Genomic DNA, 12,523 nt, shown 5'->3' with positions numbered 1-12,523 from the left:
GAGCTGGGTGGCGCAATAGAGGCGATGCCTAGGCACAACTTTCCCGTTTTATCTCTCAATTCGCATTCTCGGAGTCGACGAACGTTTAAACTACAAGCTCGTGGAACCGAGCCTACCCAACGGCGGACTCCTGTGATTAAAACCTCCCTGCGAACTCCGTGTGAGCCGTCGTTCGCCACCTTACCTCCCCTTGGAACGCTGCCCTCCACGGAACCTTTAAACGGGGCTCGATATAATTATTGCACGACATACGTTAACCGTTGTCCCTGTAGAATTACTACGAACCACCCCCCGAACGGTTCAGAAATCATCCCTTTAACCAGCGAACATGCCTTTGCAGACAAGAGCTGTCGGAGCTCGACGCTTGCCCTATGGGCTGGAATTGAAGAGTAGAGTTGACGAAATTCGTTCGCCTAAACTCTCGTTGCGGCAACTACGGGCAGCTCCAATTAGTCGACCTCTGATAACGCTAGCGGGCTCTGTACGACCTCCTTCAACTCTTTTCCTTTGAATCTCTGATAGATTTCCGATAGGTATCCTCAATTTTTGTTATCGAGCCTCTGTATACAGATCTAGATAGCGAGTCTTTCACTCCATCATGGCTACCATACGTCAACACTTCCAATGGTCCTGTTTCAACGCGGGACAGCTGCCTTCTGATCGTCCTTCGCGTACCGTCGTCGCGATCGTTTTCGATGCAAATTAACTCGTTTGGTCGAGATTCTCGCGCAAACCCAGCTTTCATTTTCATCTCCGTCGTCTTAGTTTCTTTTCCGCCCCGAGTTAAAATAGTTGAGCTCGGCGAGAGGATGCTTCCCTTTTCGTTGCACACTTTTGCTGTTCTTTGACCTTGCCATTCATGGCCCAATAAACCAACGACGAATACCAGGTGAGAATTGGTGTTGTTCAAAAAAAAAAAAAAAAAAAACGTAGATGTACGCGATCCTTTCGTTAAGGGTTGAAAACATCTAAATTCCTGTGAGCGATGTTCGTGAGTTTGCTACGGGTCACTGTCAGGACGCGCGAGGAGGCGTCCAACCGGAACGATCGGTCCACGAACATCCGGTTTTATTGAATTGACCTTCATCAAGGATTTATCGCGAGAACGACGGCTGGAGTCCTCCAGGTCTATTTCGGCCCGGACCGAAATGAGAATCCAACCTGGAGGGAGAGGACGAAGGTAGACCGTCGAAATAAACGGGGGAACGCCACTTTAAACCTGCAATTGCATTGCCAGGAATCAGACCCATTCCTCTCTATCTCGCTTCCTCCTCCCTGGGATCGGACGACCGGAGAGACGAAGCGGGGGGCAGCTCTGCGAGCCCCCGTCCCTCCTGCCCTCTCAGCCGCGACCCTTCGAGATTGCTGAGCTATTCTCGCGACTGAATGTTTCATTAAGGCCACCCGGTATTGCTCTTAGATAACTCTACGAGGGGTAAATGAAATTTCCGCCATCTCCGATATCGCCACGCTACCGAGCCACCTCCGCCACCCTTCACCCTCTAATACATCCCTGGCCACCCCACCTTCAGCCGCGTTCATCGCGGGAGAACCGAGTCTGGGATTTAATCAAAGGCCCATTGCTCGTTCGACGGAACGAACGAAAGCGACGAATTTAACGCTCATCCGTTTGCCCGCGCGTCGCGCTCTGTTAAGAACGAGCCGGTTGACGAACGAGTCGGTGGATGCGTCGCGGAAAACGTTGCTGTTTCCGTAACACCGACGGAAACTGCGAGAGGAGGAAAGGAGAGTAGAGGAGAGGAGAGGAGATAGCGAGATAGAGAGAGAGAGAGAGAGGGGGGGGAGGAGTAGGTGGAGAGAGATTCTGGGCGCTGACGGCGTCGAAAGGGACAAGGGAGGCCGGAGGAAGAGGCAAAGATAGAGGGAAACAGAAGAAAAAAGCGAACACCCTGCAGCCAGCCGTCCGCCCGCCACTCGTAACGATCTCGCATCAGCCGTCACCCGTTAAATTCATTCCGGAGAGGACGAACCCTATGGAAAGAAGACCTGGCTCGAAACGAAACCCGTAGCTAGGCTGTGGGATAGGATAGATGGGCGCGCTTTAGCGTAACACACGAGCCCCGGGACGGGGGCTAGGGGTGCACCCGGAGAGAGCCTTCTGTGTGGCCTAGATCGAGACGAACTTGAATGCTAGAATGTCAGAGAAATGGCGAATCCTCATTTGCCGTTTCCGCGAGTACATGCATACACAGAGGAAGGAGCCAGAGGAAGACAGCGATAGACGAGGAGGGACATCGAGACGGAGAGAGACAGGAGGGATGATAGAGGGAGACGGCGAAGGGTGAAACGCTACAAGGAAGAGAGAGAGAAAGACACGGTATGCGCTCGCGCCCGCGCGCGCGCGTGCACAGGGCCTGTGTCTGCTCCGGTGCTGTCTGCCGTGCTCATTCCCGCGATCTTCAATTAATGAAACTCGGGTGCAGTCGCGTCGCATGTCAAATAAATATGTCTCCTACCCCTCCTTCCCCCACCCACTAGCACCGGCCTCCGCTGGCAACCCCCCAGCCTCCCTCCACGTTACCCTGTACGACTCTCGTGTCTCTTCTCGCCGCCCTTCTTCCCGGATTTTCCTCATCCTCCTTTCGATTCAAGCCCTCAGCCCGTTCCAACACTTTAACCCTTCCTCGTTCTTCACCCTTCGCGTCTTTAGACTAGCAGCGTAGCCGGGGTCTCCTGGTCGCGTACGCGGCGCCTCTCGCCGCCCCCGCCAGGATGGTTTGATCCGGAACGGGAATCACCATTTTATTCGCGCGTACGTGCTCGTGACAGCACTCGTCGTACTTCCTGTCCTGGCTGCCTCCACGCGTCCCTGAAAAGCTAACGAGGTTTGACACGGAACGCTGGACTTGATTCTAAATTTCGGCCTGGACGCTCGCTCTTTCGGCTACGCGGTCCTTCACGGCGAACGAATCGTTCTGAAGCAGAAAAAAAATGTTGCTGTTGTCGCTTGAAGAAGTATTTCGGGAGTAATTAGGGTCGTAATTCAGACGTTCACTGCGCGAATCGATCAACTCCGCTTTTTGAACAATTTTAAATATTAATCGACAAAACTTTGTTGACCATTGAATGATTTATTTCAGAGACCATTTTGATCGCATCCCTCGACACTTTATTTTATAGAGTCAATCGATTTGTGCAGTGAATGGCTCGATTGATTGTGACATTTGGGAACTTGTAAGAAGCTAAAGACGTCTGAATCGCGGATATTCGTACGGTTGATAATTAAGGTATAAGGCGCATTCGTGCGTTGCGATGTACGCTTCGTCCTATTAGAAGCGAGTAACAAGGCGGATTAGCACAAGGACACGGATAAGATATGGACGCAAAGTCTAGCGGAAAGTTAGTAGGAGGGCCGGAGCGAGGACGGGGGGGTTCGCTGATTAATATTTTTCCGCGACTGCGGCGTGTCCCGTCTTCAGAAAGGGATTAAAAGGAAAAATGGGAGAAAAACGATGACAGGGAGAAGATGGGAGAGGTGAACACCGGAAGAAAGACGGAAGGTAGACGCAGTTCGGTACACGGGTCGTCGACACGGTCGTATAATGTCGCTGGTGGCTGACGGTGTATCTCACTCGACTGGCCATGAGAGAGAGAAGACCCGTGAGCAAAGAGGGTAGACGAAGAGGCGAGAGGGAGCGAGAACGCGCTTCGCGGAGATCTCTTTATTCTTATTAGCCCAACAGTGATTTCTGCAAAATTAAAATTGCCTAAGGAGGTATCATTTGCCTCCCCGTCGACCCACCCACTCGCCCCGCTTCCCCTCACTCTCCCCTTTTTCCGTATCTCTCGTGCACTTCACTTTGGTTCGGCGTCCTTCTCATGCCAGGCACTTCTTTGCCTCCTGCCAACCAACCAACCAAGCAGCCAAGAGCTCCTCTGATGTTGCTCCTACAGATAAGTGGTCGGCTCTTGGGTTGCTTGCCTACGGGCACTATTGGTCGATGCGTTTTTCCGTCTTCCTCCCGTCACTTTTTTCCCTCTTCTTCCCCCATCTCGTCCTTTCCTTCTGCACCTCTCGCCCCCTTCTTGTACCCGTATCGCGTGCCTCTCCCTCGTCTTTCACCCCCGTGTTTACATTTTATTTTACGTCACGCTCCTTCATTATCTTTCTCATTTCCTCGGGATACCCGTTCATTCGTGACAATTGTCGGAAATGGGGTGGAAGTCGAGGAGTCGATGGCAAGTGGTTCTTCAAGGCTCCTTCGGATTTGAATTTAAGAGCAATCGTTGACTCGCAGTTTTTTTCCTGCGATTCCTATTCTCCACCGGGAGACAATGCCCCTGCGGATTCTACGCGAACACGATTCTCGACACTCCGCGACTTTGCTCGTTTCTTTCCAACTTGCCACGCTCTTCTGGTTAACCCGACTTCTCGCTAGAAATATTAAAAGAGTAGAAATTGTTGAATATTTAGTTAAGTGAAACACTCGGGTTTCAAGTCTTCGGATACAGGTTTTCTTGCAACGATTCAATAGAAATATGTCTCTTTCGAATCGACGGGTCAGCGCTAATCTCTTCGCTAAACAGCCCGACTGGTAGCCATAGCAGCCGAGGAGTAGTACTCTCCAAAGGCAATCCGAGATTTTGACCATCCTTGAGAATCTGTACCGAACAGGATTAAGGGAAGCAACGGCGGAATTCTAGTCGATGAATGGATAGACGAGACGCTTTGACTTCGGGTGGATCGAGCGGAGAAGATATACGCTATCAAACGCTTGGCATGCCACGGAATGCGTGGATTTCATCCGCGAGTCACTCCCTCAGCCGATGGACAAATTGCCGTGGAATTTCGGCGGTTTCACGCTCAATCGGCTCCGCCACTTTTCTCTTTCTCCGAGGAAAGCCAACCCCAGTCGCCCTGTCCGCAAGCGGTTTATCACCGACACTTCGTAAACGTTCTGATTACAGACTCTCGAGCCTGACTCGAACCAACTTGTAATTAATCCTTCGTCGTTAGCGAACTCCGTCTTTGGCTTACCTAATTTCTCGGCGACTCATTCGACGTCTAACTGTTTCGATTGTCCATCGAAGAGTTAATGTCTGTTCTCGCTAGGTGTCGATTATTCAACGATAGCGAATAAAGAAGAAGCGAAAGGTAGAGGCGAGTAGGAAAACGGAGAAATACGAAGAGAAACGGAGCTGCGCGACAGCTCAGCTCGCTGCTACGATTTCCTGCTATAGGCTGTTGTCGCTGGCGCGCCACTGCCTCTTCCAACGCCGCCTGTATAACGGGGCTTGAGACCGTTCTCATTAACCCGCGAGCGAATACCGCGCTCCTTCTATTCTGTTCTATCTGCGTTTTGCACCCGGGAGCATTCGGTGGATGCCTACTTTGATTTATTTTGGAATATTGCGTCGCGTTCTCTCGGATCGTCTGAGCATCCCTTTGTTCCTCTGGCCTTCTCCGTTTCCATCTCGATGTTCTTTTCCACCCCGACGTACAGCCAGCAATTTGTTGCACGTCTATCGACTCGCTAAACGGTGCAGCCATCTTGTACTCGTGCGAAAACGAAAACAAACTTAATCGCATTTTTGGCAATTTTACAAATGGTTGACTCGGCGGGAGAGATTAGCGGAATTTATGGGGGTGCGAGAATTGAGCTTGTCACGTAATAAAGAGTGAACTAAGAGTTGTAGAAAGTTGTAGAAAAGTTTTTTTTTTAAGCTGATTATTGAAAACATTTATTTTTACATGAATTATCCTCAATAAACAAGGGCTTAAAGATCGACAATTTAAGTACAGATCCTAATGGTTCAATATTGAGCATCAGGAAAAATAAATAAAACGTAAGGTACTGCACAACCCTGACTAAATATAGTTGTGTAAACCTGGTTGAATCAAGATGGACGATGGGAACGGTTTAGAAGAAGGCCACGATTGAGAGAGTTTGAATCAGTGGAGGAAGTCGCGAGCAAATCGCGGAGGCATTCGTGCCATAAACGAAATTGTATTGAATTATTCATCGAACCAGGTACCTAACTCGTATCGTGAAAATTTTTCATTGCGTTAATAGATGTTAGATCTATTACTATACACGGAAGTGTTCCGTATAAACTCGGTTTAATTTGTCTAGCTACGTCGCGCTCTCTGATTTCGCTCTTGGATACCTCCGTGTTGTTTGCAACGTCTTTTCATTAAAACGTGTCGATTTGAGTAATACTTGAATTGATTTTCAACATACGACCGCACGTTAACGTTAACGCGACACGTCATCATTTGTAAAGGACACGTTCTCACTGAGGCTCCGAATCGGTCCCAGTTACAAATTAATTTACTCCTCCGTGGATCGGTATCAATTACGCTCTCGCGGTCGATCTTAGCATGCGCGTTAAATTACCGATTACTTTCGTGGCTGGTCACCGGCTGGTTCGCGAAACGATCCAAGGGAAACGATACGCGTGCACCTATACACGCGTATAGATCGCCTTCTCTTCTTGCGCTCTCGTTACCGTTAAATTTATTGTAATTAATTTCCCTATCTGTGCTGCGTATCGCCGGATGGACGTGCCCGGTAAGGCACGGTACTTTGCTGTATGTGTAAACGTCGTTCAATGCCACTTGTCTGCGATGTGCGTGTCCGAACACATGTGCACGCGTTGGTTTAAATTGTAAGGGTTTCGAGGAAAGTCGTTGGACAAGAATTGAAATATAAATCCATAGAATGCGATAGAAGCACTCTGGTCTACAAGCTCTACGGCTTCAGTATCGATCACTATAATTCTATGCGTCGACATCATCATACCATTGAACCAGTTGAAAATGAAAGGGTTGCGAGGAAAATCGTTGGGCAAGAATTGAAATATAAACAGAACGTAATGGAACGTTCTTCGTTAAGTCGATGGACTCTCTTCTCTAGGGTTCCAGTGTCGATCACTATAATTCCATGCGAAGTATCTTACGATCCACGTTATCGCAGTAGTATTTCATCCACCATTATAAGGTTATAACTCCACTTATATAATTGTATCGCATTACCATCTCATGCACGAATTCATTATGCATGCAGTGGTCTAGGTCTAGAGTGTGAACAAATGCAAGAACCATTATGATACGGCTGCAACACTGCTCGATTACAATGATGTTAGAACGCTTGGTAGCCGGCGTTTATATTCCTTATGCAAAGAATGCTGTCTGACGTAGACGAATTTAAAATTCCGCGCGGCGTGTAAACGCGCTGGCACGCACACGTTTACGCGTGGGTCCGCCTGACCCGTGTGTCAAGAATGGGAACACCACCGTGGACGGGTACACACGTGAGCGCGAGCGTAATCTGTAATTAGCGATCCCGATTAAGGTTATTTATGAGCGTTGCGCGGTCAGACTGTGTCAGCTATTGTATTTTAATGCCACCAGCGCGATCTTCGCCTATGGAAAAAACGAGCGATCCCCCCAGCCGAGGGCGAAAAAGGAAGTCAAGCCGTAACGCTTCGTGTGCGCACACAAATTAACGAATCGGATCGAAATCGCTCCTAGCCACCTCCTCCCAACCCTCCCACTTCATCCACACCGTGGCGCGCTCGCTAATCGCGCGCATTTAAGAAAACGCGCCAATGTTCCTGATTCTTTTATGGTTTATGCCCGGTCACGGTGCGCTGGGGACGCGGAATTTCTTCAGCTTACATATTTCCAACTCATTGAGACAAAGCATCCTTGCGTTGAAAAATTCAATTTTTCCTACATCCACGATCTTCTTCTCTTCGTGCGGTGAATAATCTAGCCCCGAAGAGTCAAAGAACCAGTCGACCGGTAACCTACGAATCACACATCAGAGTTGCCTTGCGAACGAAGGTAACGATTAACGTCCATTAAAACCACAAGCATGGAAAGGAAACACACTTGGCTTGAATCCGCTGTCTGGAGTTTGCCAGACGACACACGCGAACGTTTTTCCACCTTACACAGTCGCATGTCCGGCTATCGTAAGAATTCCTTCAGGCGTAATAATCTTCTCGGTATGGTTAACCAGCCGCCAACCACGCGGAGGTAATTATTAAGACGCGTGGAACGGTGATTCGGCGCCAAATTACTTAGAACCTGATTCTTCCACGTTAACATATTAATTTCAAAGTCGTTGATCTCGCATGTAGAAAAGAAACTTTAATAAATAGAAGGAAACAGCGGTGCGCTCTTTAAATTGACCAACACCGCGTTATTGCGAAGAAGCGTCAACAGCCACGCGTGTTCTCTTCCAGCTCGTCATCGTTCTCGAGCAGCGTGAATTAGAACAATGTTTTCATAAAAATGTGCGGACTCGCCGAGCCCACGAGAAGCGTTCCTCGTGTATCAGTACGACGCATCTTCAGGAATACGTAATTACTCAATGAACGCACCTTCTACGTGTACTCACTCGATTGATATCGCAGATTATAAGAGCAATTACCATTAGCTATGCTAATGATATCGGACGCGCCGACTCATAGGCACCGTGTAACCACTGGTTGGCGGAAAATTCATTCCGCGTGAGTTCGCTCTTCTCGAGACGATTTCCACGCTCGCGGCGCATTATTTATTTTTTTTCCGTCAACAATAAGGATGATCAAAACGTTATTCGAGTAATTTACATTTTGAAATTTTCAAGATTGCTTTATAGTCGCGGCGCGCGGTCAATTTTATTTTCCCCGTCGTGAAGGGGGAGTGGGTTACGAGGAAAGTTCCGCGCCAGCGTTGCCAAGCTTTTTTCAAAATACGAAACGATCCCTCTCGGTGGCGATCGCGTTGATCCGCAAACAGAAACGCCAGTGGAACTTTATAATTATTATGCGTACGGCCGGACAGCTTTTGAATAATTACACGTCGCCTTCTCAGCCTGCCACGATGAACTTTATCGACATTAATTAAAAACGCGGCGTCGCGGTCGACGCAGTTACCAACCCCCTTCATACCCCACCGACGCGCCGCGACGCTTATCACCGCGACCGGCCGTTCGGGGCAAACATTGTGAAAAAACGAAGGACCCATCGCGTATTCGTTATCAATCTCCTGCTCTCACGTTCCGTCTTCCACCCCTTCTTCCCCGACCCGCCCCCACCGGGGCAGACCCCTGTCCCCGCGACCGCGAAAGCCCTCCTTACGAAAGGGGGATGAATATTCATGCCCTCGCGCCGCTGTCGTGCTCGCCAACGGTCGTCAGTGGCGATCAACTGACGAGGGTGGATACCTCCGATGTTACGACGAAGCTAAAAGGGGGTTGAGGAGTCGCAACTCTGCCTTTCACAACTCTCGAAGAACCGAGCCTGGCCTAAAATTTCACAGAGAAACTCTAGAAATTTCTAGAACCATCGGATCCGTTGATTTCTTTTTCATTTTTGTTTTTTGGAGATTCAGGGGTTGAAAGTATGAACCTGAGAACATTTGAAAAATATATTTAAAAAATTGGTTTCGGTAAGAAGAAAATCGAGTGTATCGTAACGTTTGAGGGACTGTGGAGAACTGAGAACCACTGTTTACAAAACAGCAGCTGATAACATTTATAATGGTCGGTACCCTCGATCCCCCTTAAACAGGAGTCTCCGATAGGGCGATAGAACATGCTAATAAGGAGCAATAATAACGATTACTTTAAGGCTGAGCTATTAAAGAGGGGCACCTACCCAACTGTGACATTTGTCGTCAGCATTTTTCATTTCCGCAGTGTCATTGGCGGCAGTAATTATTCCACGCGGTGAAAATTAAGTAGAACGTATAAACGATTCCTTCCACAGAATTCTTTTTTCTACAAAGACTTGTGGTTCGATGACCTTTACTCTATTGTCTCGTGTGTTACCATAACATATTTTGCACTCTGTTGTCGTGTACGTGTGTGTATGTAACGATGAAGCTTGGCGTCCCGCCCGTAATACCTAATTGTTAATTAAATTTGACTAATTTCGTTAATTAAATTCAACGTCATTTGCAAACGGTATTGATTTAAACTGTTACAAGCGCATTACTCTCGTTCCACCTCATAAAATTTTCACCGAGCTGCGCCGATTACGTTTTAGTCTAAATACTGTTCACCACTGATTGTTAATTGAAACGAACGAATACGGAGCGACAGAGGATTTAATCTAGCTAAAATTTAGAGTTTCTATAATCTGCGAAGCGTTAATGGATTACAACCATTTGCAATATAATTTCTCGATTTCTTTTTGCGCGAAGAATCGATCGAACCATTTGCTTCGAAATACCAGTGGCTACGATAATTTAAAATCAACCAAACACTCATAGCACATTGAACCGTTCGTCTTTCACATCAAACTTTCGAAAACTAGTCTGTACAACGAAAAGGACATGGATCTACAATACCATCGAAAAATTCCACCAACCCAGGAAGTGTCACGTTTTGTCGCGGAGTGTACGACGACAGGTTCGCATTAACCACCTAGTGTAAAAAATGCAGGTGCCGATCGACGACCGTAGAAAGATAGTCCCCTCGCGCCACTCGAAGACGCTCGCTCGATGATAGTCCACGGCGTTCACCCATGGCACCGGCGCGAAGAAGATCGGTGTTCTCGCGCAACAGGAAGTGACATTATACGCGCGAGCAAGAATACTCGTCTAATTGTCCGGGAGAGATAATTTCGCGCGATTTGCATACGTTTCCTCGTCCGTTAAGCCAAACCGCGTCAGGCGAGCAATTAGCGATTACTGATTAAGTCAAACGGCTAGGCCAGGTCCGTTGTCGGGGGAACAAGGAGGCCCGCAGGGGAAAAGGGAATTCTGGGAGAGGTAGGCAGGGGTGCTGATGGCGAGCGATTGATATCAGGTGGGAGGAGTGATGGGTGCTCCCTGTAGGCTCGACTTTCTGGCTCGTCTACTCGGCTCCGATCTATCCGACGGTTCTTATTGTATGTTAATTATTCGCCGGCCTAATCAGCTCGCAGTTCTTCGCGCGGGACCACTATCTTTACGGATCCCGGACGTGGGTGATGTAACTCTGCGCCCTAAAGACAGTCGAATTAATTGGCAAAGCCTCAAACGACGGCACCTACCGTCTACCACGGCTGAGGTAACTCGGGAACCTAATTTCTTCTTATTCGGGGTTCAATATCCTGCAGAAAGTACGCGTGTTTTGTTTAGGAACGAATTATAATACCTTCTGGTCGTATTTCATCTCGTAGCAAACAGTTTCGGTGTCTAAAATTCCCTTGACACGTTGACTAACCCATTTATGGGTGATGGACCTTTTCATGTACCATGACAAATGCTACATTATCTAATGTTCAATAGTCTCGAGACAACATTTTAACTTCATAGAAATATCCACGAGTATTAACCTTCCAATCAATATCTTAATCACCATCGCTTAACTAAAACTATGCACCTGTACACCTCGTGTCTCTGTATTTTGTTCTTTATCTTCTTACGTTTTTCTTTCAATCAAATCGATCGAACCTTGTTGATTCACGCTTGAAAAACGAACGGAGGGTGACAGCCCGTACATCAGGCATCGAAATTAAGCCAGCACGGCGAGCGATTAGGATCAACTCTCGAGCGGCTTAATTTGCGAGGTGAGCAATTATTACGTAAGATGGGTATGCGTTCACGCATCCATCAGGTGTAATTTTGGGCAGGTGTTCGGTGCAGACGAAAAGCGAGCAGACATGTATCGGAATCTGATCTATTCGCCAATCCGGATTTTATGTTAAACTGCTGCGTTGCCGTAATTAGCGTTAGATTAAACACAGGCTGTTCTATGCACAACGTGAATTAATATGCTCTACGATCGCGTAACACGATAAGGAAAATGTTAGAACAATAATTAAGCACGGAATGGAAGTAACTCGGCGCCAGGAAGAATCGACATTTTACTTTCCGTTAATTGATAAACGTTACAACCAAGATGGCCTTTCGAGTAAATATAATAACAAACTGTAACCGCCGGTTTCTTAGACTGTTTAACTACTTTTGCTACGCTATGTGTACACACGAGAGTAAGTGTAAATTACCCATCAATCAAACAAGAAACGCGAATGCTTCTACCAAATCTCTTTCTATCAATTTACATAGATACGCGTGTAAACGAGCAGCTCGTTGAGCGTGAGAATTAGAAACCGTGCGCTAATTCTAATCGTATTAATCGACTGTGGGGCTTTTTCATCGAGCACCGTTCCTTCGCGAAACAAATGAATGATTTATAATTGATTAACATCAGGACGACGGAACGATGCATCATCGATAACCAAAAGGTCTTTAACGATTTGCAAGAAATGATGGAATACTTTCCAAAATTATCGCGAGGCTGTCTGAGCTCCTTCCCAGACGTGAATAATTATGATAATTATACTACCCCAGGCTTAATTGGAAAATTGATATAAATATCGGGACAGATTAACATTGAACCATGGGAATGAGTTGCTAATGACGTACATAACTACTCAATTTATTTATATTTATTTCGGATTAAAAATTAATAAGTAGACTATCTTTTTAGCAACTTATTCTACCGAGCTAAAATTCTACAATTATTTCGAACGAATTTCGCCATCGCTTCATCGTCAAAGCGAAGCAACAATGAGCCTA

The sequence above is a fragment of the Hylaeus anthracinus genome, unplaced genomic scaffold (genome assembly GCF_026225885.1).
Source record: "Hylaeus anthracinus isolate JK02 unplaced genomic scaffold, UHH_iyHylAnth1.0_haploid 12000, whole genome shotgun sequence".
In the NCBI taxonomy this organism is placed as follows: domain Eukaryota; kingdom Metazoa; phylum Arthropoda; class Insecta; order Hymenoptera; family Colletidae; genus Hylaeus; species Hylaeus anthracinus.
This window is presented reverse-complemented; position numbering follows the sequence as displayed.